Raw genomic sequence first — 15,816 nt, 5'->3', positions numbered from 1 at the left:
TTTTATTAAACTTTTCTTTTTGTGACTGGGATACCTCACTCAGAGTTATTTCTTCTTGTTCCATCCATTTGCCTGTGAAATTCAAGAACATGGTATGTACTCACTCATATATGGCACAAAGGATCACCAGCCTACAATCCACATCACCAGAGAAACTAGAAAACAAGACGAGCCCTAAGAGAAACATACATGGTCCCTCACAGAGGGGGAATGTGACAAGATCTCCTGAGCAAATTGAAAGCAGGCATGGGCAGGAGGAAGAAGTTAGGAGAAGGAGAAGGGGAGAAGAGGAAGGGAGAGAAGAACATGAGAAAGCAGGAAAATTAAGTCAGGGGAAGAAGAGAAAAGAACAACAAAGGAGATATCATAATAGAGGGAGCCATTATAGGTTTAACAAGAAACCTGCCACTAGGGAAATGTTTAAAAACCTACAAGGATGACCCCAACTAACAATCTAAGCAATAGTGGAGAGGCAACCTTAAATGCCCTTCCTGATAATGAGATTGACGAATACCTTATATGCAATCCTAAAACCCTCATCCAGTAGCTGATAGAAGCAGAAGCAGACACCCACAGCTGAACACTGAGCCAAACTCCTGCAATCCTGTTGCAAAGAGGGACAAGTGATAAGCAAAGGGGTCAAGACCAGGCTAAAGAAACCCACAGGCTGACCTGAACAAGGGGGATTTTATTTCCAGCCTGATAGCTGGAAATCCAGAATAAGATCGACCCAGACCCCCTGAACGTGTGTCTCAGTTAGGAGGACTGGTAAGTGTATGGTACCTCTGACACGGAACCATGATGAATCCTTAGTGCAGGAACGGAGTTCAGGAGCCCATTCCCCATGGAGGAGTAGTCCCTTAACCTAGGCTCTACCCCACATGATTTGACAGATTTTGATAATCATGGAAGGTTCCACACTCCCTGGGAAGTAGATGGGGGACGGGATGAGAGGGTCTGTGATGGGCATGGGATGATGGAAGGGAAAGGGAACTGGAATGGATATGTAAAGTAAGAAAAATACAACATAATCTGTATATAATTTCCCCTCCATCTACTCCTCCCACTCCCTCCTCACTTCCTCACCAATCCAGATCTACCCTTCTTCTGTCTCACATTAGAAAAGAACAGGTTTATAACAAAAAAACCAAACTTAACATAAAATAAAATGAAATAAAAATCATCATATAGAAGTTGGGCAAAGCAACCCAGCATAAATAAAGAAGCCCCAAGAGAAGGCACACAAATCAGAGACTCACTCATTCACACCATCAGGAATTGCATTAAAATACTAAATTGAAAGCTATAATATATACATAGAGAACCTGGCAAGGCCCCTGTGGCCCTGTGTTTGCTGCCTCATTCTTTGTTAGAGAATATGAACTTTCCTTAGTTTATTTAGAAGACTTTGTTCTCCTTCTGCCCTCCATCCCCTCTGATTCCCACTTTCCTGTCTCCTCTTCCCCTGTGCTCCCTGAGCTTCAAGGGGAGAGATTTGATGGAGACTTCCCATTTAGATATGTGTATCATGGTTCCTTTGAGCTTAAAACATTCAATAATACTTTGTGAAGCATTATTGGATAGCATATGCAGACATAATGGGCCTTATCTGGAAATTTCTTTGTTCACAATGATACAAGACAAGTACTCATTATACATTATCTACTCACATAATTTAATAGATAATGCAATAAATTAATCAATTATAGTTCAGCATAGGTCAATAAATGGCCCTTCTCCTTCATAAATAAATTAAGAAATGAACTATTTTGTAGGATATTTTATTTTCACAAGTGTCATGAGACAAGCAATAACAAAAAATGTAAATAGTTGGTGTTGAATCTCATAAACAAATTTTATTGATGAAATCTTAGAGATTAGTTAACAGATTATTGTGTTAACAGATTATTGTGGAGGTGAATAAAAATAAGTTCTCAAGCTGAAGCTAAAACTAACAACATTTTTGGAGTGAAGATTGGATTATAAATTAAAGCACAGCATAAATTCAGTAAATTTTAAAATTGACTCAGCAATAGGATAAAGTTCAAATCAGGTAAAAGCAACCATATGCGAACAGCATACTCACCTAGATCTCAGAAAATTAACTCTTATTTTAATGATTCCCAAAGGAAATGAAAATTAGTAATTATGCAGTTGTTGTGGGCTGACAAGGTGTGTGTGTATGTGTGTCTTCAAAACCAGAAAGCAAATAGATATGGAGAGCATCAATGTACATATCTTTGTAGATGTACAGTCTCGAGGTATGCTAGCAACACACTTTAAAAGTTAAGAAATATAGCATGAATAAATCTGACTATCATGTATAGCTGCTTAGATATCATCATGGATTAAGAATTATTGTACAACAACGCATGAAGTTCACATAATTACCTTCAAGTTTGATTTTACTACTGTGCAAATAAGGATTACATATTTAAACTACAGAAAATACTTGCAGCTTAGATATTAAACTTTTCTGCAATAAAGAAAAGCTTACTAATAAGGAGTATGTAAACTTCAGAAGATATGAATGAAAAAACACTAGCTTAATTTATATTGTGCAGAAGTAATTAATGTATATATTTGAAAAAGTTTGAGAAATTCAAAGTAATGCTCACCCCATACAACTGTCATTGCCATTTTTCTCTGTTAAGCATTGATTGACCTCCCTATCATTCCCTTTTGTCACAGCCTGAAAAATGGCTTTTTGTATAACCACATTTGTATTTTAATATTGAATCACTGTTTTTGTTGTTTTTTTTTTAATTCTTAGAGAATATCTATCACAGTACAATATGTGACAGTAATGGGCAAAATAAGTGAATGTCTCCACTTTATCATTAACTAAGATTAGGAAAATTATTTCTCAAACATATACAATAAACTTTATGCTAATTTAAACATAGGTTTATCTAAAACTACAATTATAATCATGTTTGCTAAAATTAAAATACTCCAAATGTAACTTTAGATTATATTACTAAATAACTAGATGCCTACGTGTACTTTTGGTTTACAAATTTTCCTTTATCCAACTAATATACTTGTCTCTCATTCTTATCCTGAATTTAAAAACACTGGAGCTGTAATGAAGGTCAGGGCTCCATGGATTCCTTCCTCTATGTGGTCATGAGTAACTCGAACCCCAACATTTCTAAGCCGTGTAACATAAATGAGACCATCATCTCTTATGAGGTCATGTTCACAAGTGAGGATGTAGGTCAGTGGCAAACTCTGTAACTGGGAGTCACTGACAATCAAAGGGGACAGCCTGGTATCCACAAGTGCTGGATAAGAAGCATTCAGTTTTCCAAGAATGGGCTCAGTGTAAACATGGTTCTTTTTATACTTCTCAGGAAGGAAGTCACTCCAGTTAACAAACTTGAACAGGTGTCTTGATCCTTCAGGCATGTGTTCATTTCTCAGTGCAGCCTGGAGCAGTGCCATGTTCAGTAATGTATAGGCTTGACAACTTGATTGCTACCTCTCTTGATAGAAAGGGACCATATTCATACTCTTGATAAGATGGCAGAAAGGTGTCAACAAACTGTAGTCCAGGGTATAGCAGTGCTTGTATCTTGATTTTATCTTTGTGTTTTGGATTATTCTGGAGCTGTGGGTATATAAATAATATGTAGTGGTTCTCACACAAAAGGATAAATTCATAGCTTTGCCTTCATAATCTCAGGTAAATAAATTTTAAAAATTACTACTGATTATTCTCACAACATTTACTCATTGATTTAGATGTGAGAATGTATCATTCTACCTTTATTCAATGAGGAAATGGTTTCTGCTATTCTGTTCACATACAATTATTCACAGTAGAGTAATCAAACAGAACATGATGAGGAGAGTCCTGGAGAACAAGACAGAATCAGTATGTTTAAGATGACTTTTTAGAATTTGAATTTTGGGTGTTTTGTTGTGTGTGTGTGTGTGGGGGGGTATTTATATCAGGTTGTTTTAGAACATACTGTCCTCCTGTCTCAGCCTTTAAATGTTCAGGCTCTATGCATAATGTATGAATGAACAGAAACAACATATTAAAACAGCTAAAGTTGATAAATAAATGTTATTAAAATGGAACCTAATTCTGTTAAAGAAATAGTTCAAGCATGCATCCAACCTTTATGAAAATGCACAGAATTATTTATAAATATCAAATATATAGAAAGTGGTGTGGAGTGGCTTGTGCACAGCCTCTGTCTTTACTGGAAGTGGAAAGTATTCTGAGTTTGCAGCTGTAAGAATTCTCCTCCCTCTCAATTTCTACTCCTGTACACCGCAGCGGAGAACATACAGTGGGTGCCTAATGCTCATTGCCTAAATTAATTCATGCAATTAGAAGTTTTTCATAATTGCTATTTTACAAAAGAGTCTGCACTGTAAGTCCTGGTCATAAGAGTATCTCTGGGATCTTTGGTATGTGATACTCTTGAAGCATTTTAGTGCATTGGGTCCCACTTTTGGATTTCTAATAATAAAAAAATAGTAGTTTGAATTCACAGTATGAGGTATGAACAGATATTCCTATCATAAAATTTTAGTAACTTAGTACAATGGGTATTGAAAGACCCAGTAACCCAGGATTGCACATATGAATCCCAGATACTGCCCGTCCCCTTAGTTCTTTTCTTTAAGGCTTAAGGTTTAAGCTAGCATGTTAATGTTCTGCATTTCTTCCTTCTTCTTTTGATTTAAAGTTTGTAGAAATTTTAACTACTACAAAGACAGCCATTATTCTTTTTTTTTTCTCATAAAATGTGGTATACTTCACTTAACATCTGTATTTCTTTTTCAATTAAATGTATATACATGTGCTGATTCATGTATGTACTCAAGCTTGTGGAACTCAATACACCCATCAATCAGTCTTGATTTCTGTTTTGAAGTAAGATGATTGATTGACCTTGGAATTCAGGCATTCTACTAGACTAGGGACAAGTGGATTCCAGGTATGTAATTGTGTCTACAATGAGCATTCACTAGCTTACTTGGGATCACATCTGCTTGTTTCTGGAAGAGCTGTCATTTAAATCTTCCGTTTTGATACAGTGTACCATACTGTTTATTCCCTGGCCCTTCTGAGACTCTGAATTTTTTAGCCAATATTTTCACTTATTTTCAGTTGAGATTTCAACTAGTCCTCTTACTTTATACAAACCACCTTCTTTGATGAGTGTATATCCTTGAAAGCTCTAACTAAATCCTGACCTTCCCTGAGGAGGGCTGCAGAAAAGACATTTGTAGATAGGCACTGCTGTTAAAGCACACCTACTGCCTTGGTAATGGGCCTCAGGAGAATCTCCTTACAGGTGCAAACTCAGTGTACTTTCCACTTCTAGTAAAGTCAGAGGCTATGCACAAACCACTCCACATCACTTTCCACATTTTTTTATTTCTATAAATAATTTATTGTGTTTTTCTAAAGGTCAGATGCATGTTTGAATTGTTTTTTGACATACTTAGGTCCTATTTTAATATCTCAGCCTTGGCCACTCTACTGGACAATAGGTCTAGCACAACCCAAAACATCTGAAAGTGCAGAACACAAAAGTGGATCTATAAAAAACCCCTTTTTTTGTCACAGTCTTTTCTGACAGCCCTTTTTATGGGAGATTCTTGGCCCTGCAGGTCCCACATCCCTTGAGGCCCCAAGACTTACATTAATTATGAAACTGTTGGCTGGTGGCTAGGGCTTCTTATTAGATACCTCTGTCTTAATTATTAACCCATTTCTATTAATCTAATTGTTTCCATGAGGTCAGGTAAGATAATACCAGAGAAGTGTCTGGACCTGCTACTCTTTTTGTGGGTTATATGGTGACTGTTTCTGGTCTACCTTTCCCAGAATTCTCCTTATCTTCTATTCCCACCTATCATCCTGTCCTATTGGCCAACAGTGTTTTATTCATCAACCAATAAGATAAACATATGTACGAAGGGCCAACCCCTATCAAGCCCTTTGTGGGAAGATTGGAGTTGTTGCCATGGAGTTCATGTGTGCTATTAAACTCTACAGACACAGAAATGCTTGGTCTAATATGCTGGTCACCAGAAACTTGAAGGGAAAGCTCAGCAGGTAGATGGTTAAGTCATGTTGCCTCAAACCAAAATAAATAAATAAATAAATAAATAAATAAATAAATAAATAAATAAAAGGTTTTATCTGGAAAATAAGTGCTGTCAAATACAAATACTGTGTCTTAAAATGACTGAATTATTTCTAGAGTTGCCTTAAAGACTACCTCATAAAATTTCATTAGTTACTTCAAAGAAATGTAGAGTTGGGCAAGAAAAAGAGTCATGCAAAGTTTGTGGTACCTGGACAGCTAGTAATGTAGGATGTACAGAACAGAAGCAGGCAAGGAGAAAGCATGTTGGCAGAGAGGGACGATGAAAAGCTCTGCTGTCAGCACCAGGGCAGAACAGTCAAACATTTATAGCAACACAACATACCACTTGAGTTGCTGCTGCTACCAATGTACCCCCAGAACTGTCTCCAGAAATACAAATTCGAGCAGGATCTACTCCATACTTTTCAAGAATTGTATCCTGGAGAAAGAACTTAACCACAAGAATACAATCTTCAAGGGCAGCTGGGAAGGGATACTGTGGAGCAAGTTTGTAGCTTTAAAGAAAAACACCCAAAAAGCACTATGATTAAACTTACACATAGAATGATCTCTATCAGATATATTAATAAAATGTGTTCCTACTTTAATCTCTAATTACATCAACTAAATCTGAGCTCACTAATAACCTTTGTTTTAAAACTAGAAGAAGGTTCTGGTTTAAAGGGTTAAGGTATTAGTTCTATTGTAGGATGACTGTGAGAGGAACATATACAATCAGAGAATATGATATCCAATACAAATAGGGACCTTCATTCAGAAATTTATTTAAGTTAGAATTCTATAAACCTCTAGAATTTCATATCACAAATTTGAGAATTTGAATCAATATTGGAATAATATTAATTATTCAATGGTTATTTAATAATATTTAAGTATTTCTGTATATTTAAGTATATTCTGATATTATATAAGCTTATTAATAGGTCTTATTAAACACTGTAAGTTGATCATTAAGACAAAATACTTATTCTGTGAGTATGTGTATGATTGTGTGTGTGTGTGTGTGTGTGTGTGTGTGTGTGTGTGTTTGTGTGTGTTCAGTTTGTTTCTATGGTGTATTACAGTGATTGGTTTTCATATGTTTAACCATTCCTGTGTGTCATATTATAGGAACACACCTCAATCAGGTTGTATTATTATTTAATTCTATCATTTTAAACCATTAGAATTCTTCAATTATTTATACAACAATATAAACTATATTAATCAGAAAGTCCTTCAGAATTTTATATTTCAAATGATGACTAAATGTTTTTAAAATAGCAAATTATTAAAGTAAATAAACATAATCCAATATGTTAAAAGCTTATATAAAATAATAGTATGGTAGAATTGGTTAAAATTACAGCAGGAAAAGCAGACCATCTTCAATATTGTAAATCAGATATTTCTTAAAATATAAGTAATTATTTTGATTACTTTAAGGAATATTCACAAGGCCAGCACTGACCCCTCCAATCTGTTTACTTGATTCTATTATAATCACAGCCAAGAAATCCTTTCACTGTATTCAGATATGTCTACAATTCTGTAACTCCATTTCAGTACAATGGAGTTGGCAGGAAAATTCACCCCCATGATGAAGGTTTTATAAATATAGAGTGTGCCTAATAAGTATTAAAGTAATATGTATCTTTCCATCTTTGGTGTCAGATTGGAAACTGGCACCAAAGTCATGATATATGAAGAAGTACAAATTGAGGAACTCTTGAAATGTTTACATGGTACCAACGTTGGTCATCTAATATCATCTAAATCCAGGAATAAGTCTAACCTATATTTTTTTAGCTCAAATAAAACACATTCCAAGAAAGACTATGTTAAAAACAAAATAATTTAAATTACACTTCAAAACAAGGATCCAACCATTGAGGTTTATGAAGATTGTCACTTTCTTACTCTATTCCCACAACAATTGCATCAAGTTTGTTTGTTGTCCATCAGTTCAGATAATCATAGGGAAGCATCTCTGAAATGAAAGAAATAAGTACAAAACAGTGTTTGATGGATTACCAAGCAATGGAAGTACAGCTGCCTCTATGAATTGCAACAGAAATGTAAATTATGATTAATTGTTGAAAACCCTTCAGTCACTACATCAGTTCCCATAAAGAGGAAAACCCTATCAAAGTAAGAGGAATTGCTAAACTTCCACCATTTTTTTTTCTTTAGCTAATCCATTGAGGCAAAATCTAGTTGGTCACAATAGGAGAAGTGTATTGCTAGTCTACTTTGAGCTAATCAGAAGAGTTCCTCCAGTGTCAAGGCAGTACTCAATTCAAGGGATACCTTTGATGTAGAAAGGTTCTCATGCATCAATGCTCTGCTTCTCAGTGCAGCCAGCTTCATTAGTAGGAGACTTACCGCTAAGCAGCACTGATAGAAACTGTACCAGGTGATATTGCACTCAAGATGACTCATTAGCAGGAATCATGGACATAGTACAAAAGCTTAATTAGTAATAGGTACATTGTTTTCAATGGGATTTTTTGTTGTTGTTGTTAAATTCTGTATTTCTCAATAGGAAAAAAAATGTATGTCTACATTTTATAACTCCTCAATAGCATATTAAACTTCATATTATGATCAGTATTATAATTTTCATAAATTCAGAGGTTTGCTATAATTGCTTATGATTTTTGCCCTTATTTTTACTTTTAGCCTTGATATTATAATACCGTTACATCGTTTCTCCCTTCCCTTTTCTCCATTCAGAGCCTGGAAATACCCATCATCTTGGCTCCTTTTCAAATTCATGACCTTTTTTCATTAACTATTGTTAATGACTATATAATATATATATTATATATTCCAAAGTATAACCTAGTTAGTCTATATCATTGTACTGGTATTCAATATTGAGTATTTGGTCAATTGGATAACCAATTAGTGTGTTCTTCACTGGGGCAGACTATTTTATTTTAGTTGCCCGTAGTTCTCTGTGAAGGGTTGATGCTATCAATGTCTACTTTGGCATGGGTATTGTTGCCATTTGTGACCTGAAATAAAAGGATATATACTTGATGTGGTAATTTTTTTTTTTAAAAAAAAAAAGCTTTTTCTTTTGCCATGGGCCTAAACACATAAAACCATTTATAATTAGTAAATTCATAAATTTTCTTCACTTTATGAACAGAAATAATAATGTCAGCATCATTAAAATAAGCAATATTACATTTTTATATTGGTAATTGCTTGTAGAAATTTACAAGGAGTTGAATTTTGCTATTATACATTTAAAATGAAGTAGAAAATGGGGTTAAAATTTTGTGATTAACACCTGAGCACAAATCAATGTCAAAGTTCATTTCAATTATATAAAACAAAACTATAATACACTACTATTAAATGTTCAGGATAAAAAAATTAAATCATTACAAGAAAAGCTGTAGTATGGTGATGTGGGGCCAAAGTTCAGTTCATTGTTGCTAGATGCAATATATTTAGTGCATATATTAAAAAATACACTTACTTACTGCAGCTTCCTAAGGAAAAGGCACCACCATGAATGTAAATCACAGCTGGTCTCCCTCTTTCAGACTTCCTCGTTGGCAAAAACAGACAAACAGGAATGCCACTAAAGTCTGTGTCAATCACTGTAATGTTTTCGTCTGAAATTGGTTTTGTCATTTGAATACTCACTATTGTGGACAAAAATTCATGATATTTCATAAGACCCATATCTTCAAAGAATGCAGCCTATCGATATGTAAACAATAATTATTTTACTTTAGCGACACCCAATGCACATATAAATACAATGTAAAAAAAAATAAGTGAGTGATAATACCATGTATGTACATCACACCCCTCCCCGGGCCTGAGGACACATCCACAAAGACGAGGCAGATTGCAGAGCCCTGAGGTTTGCAAGGACTGCTGCAAAGCGATCGCCTGGACATTACAAGACACACGTTCTCATGAATTTACAGCAGCTGTGATTGCCTGAACATGATCATGAACTTCAACTGTCCAGTAAATAAGGTTGAGTGGATCAGTAGGCCCTTTCCCTAGTACGGAGCCACTGGCTAATGGAGAATCAAGAGTCTGTTTCCTGGGCTGGGGCTGGGGTTGGGGAGACTCTTAAGAGATTACTCTGGCACCTGTATATAGCTCTACAACCACACACATAGGAACAGCTCTACATGGACTCTATGCATTTTTGAGGATGTGAAATTGATTTGGGGGGGTATGATCTAGAAGAATTTGGATGGGGAGATTGAAGGACAGATTTGATTTCAGTACATGGTACACATGTATGAAATTCCCAAAGAATCAGTAAATATGTATTAAGATGTCACTAGTCAAGCACAAAGGCAAATAAATGCAGGAAATATTTATAATAAATAAATCATAGGTACCATACTTACTTTAGAAACAACACTGGTTACCTTATTAGGAGTTGTTTAGACTCAAGGCAAAAACCAAATAAATCTCAATCTGGTTGCCTACACAAGATTGGTCCTGTGGACATTTCCTCCTGGCTATGGCAGGGGTCTATGAAGCACCACAATAACTTTAGAAACTACTGTCAGTCAATGTTTTCTTTAAGAGGTTGTATCATTTTCTCTAGTGATCTAGACTCAGCTAATTTACTCTTCTTCTTGTAAGTAATCTCCACCAACACTCAAATACGAAGCTAATTTAATCCATGGAGTCTCACAAAGAGGGTACGACTGTTAAGAAAGGACTTACTGAGAGGCTTCAATCAGAAGGAGATTCACAAGAGGGTAGGTAATTCATCCTATAAATATACGAAACTCTCAAGCGATATTTAGTGTATGGTTTAGTTTTTCAAAATTCCTGTACATTATGTAGTCTCTATTATTGTTGACACCTTGATTTATTACTTTTTGATCAAACAAGTTGCAGAATGTCATTTCAGTTTTCCTATATTGAGGGAAATTTGTTTTGTGTCCTAATATTTGAGGGATTTTGGAGAAAATTCCATGAGGCACTGAAAAGAAAGTGTATTCTTAAGTATTGAGTAAAATATTCTTTAGATGTCTTTTAGATCAATTTTTATTTATGGTGTCTTCTAACAGAAGAATTTCTCTGTTTATTTTTGTCTGGAATACCTGTATGGTAATTGAAGTACAGTACTGAAGTCACCCACTTTCACTGTGTTAGGATGGGTGAATGTGTGATTTTTAGAACTAGTAAGAATTCTTTATGAAACTGCGTGCCTCTGTGATATAAGTGTTTTACAATATAATAGTCTCCTGATTGAGTTTTTCTTTATTGAGTATGAGAGACTTTTTGTTTTGAAGTGTATTTTGGAGATTGAAATGCTTGGTTGTTTCTTGGTTGTATTTACTAAGAATACCATTTTCAATCTTCTTATCCTAAGGAATATCTATTGTTGCTGGTAAGATGTATTTCTTGAAAGAAACCAAGAGTTGGATCCTGTTTTCTAATCCAGTCTGTTAGCCTGTGTTTCATCTAGCCTGTTAGTCTATGGGGAATTAGACTATTAGTACTAAGAATTACAATATATCAATTCCTATTATTTGTTATTGTGAAGACGTTTTCTTAGATATCTTTTAACTGTTCTAGAATTTTCTATTATTCATTGTGCTTTCTTGGATTGGTATTACCTTCTCTTTAGAGCAAAATATTCCTCCCATTGTCATCTTTAGACAAGATTAGTAGCATGTACATCCCTTAAATTATGGAAAGTCTTTCTTTCTCCTTCAGTTATGACTGCTATAGAAGCTTGGTGTAGCATCTGTGATTTTTCATAATAATATCTTTTTATTTAAACAGGGAAAAGCCCATGAGGCCTCAGCACTACCCAAAGAACTTTAAGCCACTAAGGAAAGCTGCGGATAAGAGAGGTGGCCTTCCCTAGGAAAAACTACAGCAATTGGCTGTCCAGTGACAAACAGTCTTAAAACTTATGGGAAACATTACACAGACTGAACAAGTTACACTTATGAACATGTTTATATATACACATACAAACATATATATACATATATATATGTATATATATATATATATTAACAATTAATTTAAGAAAGAAGCCATGAATTTGAAGGAGAGCAATAAGGGGTAAATTGGACAATTTAGAGGGAGGAAAGGGAAAGGGAAAATATTGCCATTAAACAAATTTTTTAAAGTATTAATTTTATTTTTAAAGATAATCATAAAGATGTTTTCAATCAAAAAAATGTGTCATTGTAAAGTTAATTTATATACACATAATGTTTGATTCATGTCTGTCTTGGGTCCTGTCATGAAATACAAATGCTCTCTGTATTAACTAATAAATGTATATGACTCTATATCTTATTGAGTAATGTTTAGTAATATATACTCTCCTCATGACAGTGTTATGATTATATATTAACTCATTTTTGGAGTAGGAAAAATGAGCCAAAAAGAAATTAAATAAAATCTTAAGATTTACCTGGACTCATAGTGTGTTTTTGTCTATTGTATATTGTATACAATTTAAATGCATTAATGACAATACTTAATTTTCCCCACATTATAGAATATGTAAATTTTGCTACCATAACATGTATTTAAAAATTTACTTCTCATGGAGTTGGAGAGATGGTTCAATAGCTAAGAATACTGGTTGCTCTTCCAAGGAACATAGGTTTGATTCCCAGCACCAACATAGTGATTAATAACTATCCTTAACACCAGCTCCATGGAATCTGACACTTCCTCTTTTGTCCTCTTTAGATATCTGATACACATGTAGTTTGCATAATATATACATGCAAAATATTCATATACATAAAGTTAAATAAATGTAAAAATTGCTTCTCTAAGGTATTATGAGATTGTAATTCAGTAAGAATAATCAAATATATATCAATTTAGCTTTAGGTGGGAGATTGTCAATCACTAAGATGATAATTTAACTTATTCATATTATGTTCATACTTATCCAGGTAAAAGCAAAAACATATATTACTTGTGCCATAATTCATTTAAAAAAGTAAAATTTCAAACTCCACAGTTGTGCTTTTAGAACACATTCAAATAGTCAAGCAAATGATTGTAGTTATTTTGAGGTCTTACAGAACATGAGCTACTCAAGGAAGATAACATATTGAGTTTTATAGAATGTCACTGGCCCATTCCCCTTGTCCTTTGGTTTGATCACACCAGACCGCCTGAAACAGAGTACAAGCTGATCCTACATTCCAAACAGCTGGACAAAACAGCCCTATAGACTACAGCTAGGATATCTGAATCTTCTTCGAATCCCCCAAGACAGCGCCCCTTACCAGCAGGAAGTAGTTTGGAAAGAACGACGCCCAAATTCCCAAATATTGTGTATAAATGTTTGTTTTCATTTAATTGGACTTTGTTATATAAAATTAAATAAAAAAATATATAAAAAAAAGAAATTGAATGAGAAATAAACAAGATAAGAGGGACTCTCAAAACTTTGAACTTTGTGAAGAATGTATTAGCTGTTGTGGTGTTTATAAATGACATTAGTACAAAACCTAGATTCACCTTAAAAGAGATTCCCAGTAAGGGACTGTTTAAATCAGGCTGTGCTGTGGACACATCTGAAGATGAAGGTTTCTGTTCTGCCTGGTCCCACAGCCGTTTAGCCGCAAATAAACACACAGAAACATATTAATTATTAAACTGATGGCCAATGGCTCAGGCTTCCTACTGGATAGCTCTTTTTTAATTATTAACCCATTTTTTTTCTAATCTGGCGTGTACCCATATTCCAGCTTGTTACTTCTTCGGCAGCATAGCATCTCTCTCGAGGCTTCTCTCCACCTCCTCACCCCAGCCTTCTCTTCATCTGGTAGCCTCGCCTATACTTTCTGCCTGGCTACTGGCCAATCAGTTTTTTTCATCAACCAATAAAAGAAACATATATACAGAATATCCTTCATCATATATCTGTGGTATGGTAGGGTCCTGATTACATTAATATAAGCAGGAGGATCTAGAACTAAAGTGGGAGCACGGTTTCCTGTTTTCAGGCCCTGGATTCTGAGAATAGGGAAAGGTGAGTACTAAGCATACTTGCATACATTTCTCTCTGCTCTTGATGGTGTATGTGAGATGCCTGGCAGTTTCAAGGTGCTGTCACCTTGACTTGCCTGCAAAAGGCTGAGTATTATCTTACCAGCACAGGGCATATTATCACGGGGGCAGAATTGAAAATGGACCACTGTCCAGCATGGGAAGCCTGTCTCTCCTGTAGCAATAAGAAGCATCTTCCTCATCTACCACACTTTGCTGTGTCTTGTCTGATCATTCATTGCTTACTGCTGTCTTCTCCCTACATTCTCGTATTGTCACCATATCCATAAGGCCTCCAGACGAGGATATTTTAGTAAAATGGGACATGGTATATTCTATGTAATAAGCTTGGGTCCAGACTCACGCACTGTCATTATAAAATCAGAATTCCAGAAACATAAGCCAAAATAGAGACAACAGTAGCTGCATATCTCAAGGTGTGGTATTTGATCTTTGTGGAACTCTGACACAAGTCAGGGAGTATGTGTCATATAACACACTTTCGATTTCAAAACAAATTCTCCTGCTCATGAGAACATAGTGCTGTTTACCAGGGAGGTATCATAAACAGAATATTTTAACCAAATAATTACTGCACGAGCAGACAGTAGAGCCAGCTGTTTTCCTTAACAAATGTTTGCAGAGATCTGAGAAAATGGGAAAGGGGCTATCACCTTGACATTTTTCTGTTATTAAAACTATATTTTTAGGTTAATGAAAACACATTCCTGTGCTAAGTTGTAATTATCTTTGTCATCATCATTATTAGTGACTTAGTTACTAACACAGTTAAGATTGACAAATAAAAAACCTTGTGGAAGTTCATAATGACAGAAGGAGTGTGCAGAGTCTTCAGAGTAGGAAGTTTAAGAACTACACAAAGGAAAACATAGTAAATGATTACATATACATAAAAGTATTATAACTGGTGTGTATTAGTTTTTGTAGTAAAAATTCATCAAATATTGATTTAAACAAGATTAGTTCTTTTATTCTGATGTCAGCATATGATAGTCTTTTAGTTTCAAAATAGCTTCTTAGAAATCATTGTGCTTTTGTCTTTGAGCACATTGAATTAGCATGTTCTACATTAATTAAAGCCTTAAGATTTTTTGATTGGTATACAATAAATGAAAAACAAAGCCTCTTTGAAGGAATTTTCACAAATAATTGTAACAAGGCCTCCCCAGTCCCCAGAAGAAGTAGTTTTAAAACATTGTATTAAATTCTCAATAAAAATAATAAAACACATTAAAATATATTATCAAATTTTCAAGGAATTAATAAAATATTATATTAAAATATATTACCATAAATGACAACAGTTTTAGACCAGCATCTAGAAACTCAACTTTCCAGCGTTCTTCAATATTTTCAGGCATGGGTATATAAATATAATAAGCAAAAAGAAAACAAGATAATCCAAAGCACAGAGCTTTGTATCCCATGGTAAGTCTTCCTCCAACTTCTCTGCAATGATAAGTGACGTCCCACAGGCAAACTACTCAATATTAAGTCAAAGAGAATAAGCAAATGCTCTCAGGTAAAAACACTCAGCAACACCCACCTATCATTAAGTCTTATTGCACTGAGTTTTGCAAGTGCATGTCTGGTGAAGCTAAATTTATAACCATATATCTCAATGTACATCAACATTAAGCAA

The 15,816-nt window shown here is 34.7% G+C and overlaps 1 pseudogene; it reads right to left on the bottom strand.

Moving 5' to 3' along the window:
- Positions 1-3,013: 3,013 nt before the first annotated feature.
- LOC127216388 (arylacetamide deacetylase-like 2) lies at positions 3,014-15,601 on the bottom strand (annotated as a pseudogene).
- Between the last annotated feature and the right edge of the window lie 215 nt (positions 15,602-15,816).

Source organism: Phodopus roborovskii, unplaced genomic scaffold (genome assembly GCF_943737965.1).
Source record: "Phodopus roborovskii unplaced genomic scaffold, PHOROB, whole genome shotgun sequence".
In the NCBI taxonomy this organism is placed as follows: domain Eukaryota; kingdom Metazoa; phylum Chordata; class Mammalia; order Rodentia; family Cricetidae; genus Phodopus; species Phodopus roborovskii.
Note: the sequence above shows the minus strand (reverse complement) of the source record. Positions and strands in the feature narration are given on the sequence as shown.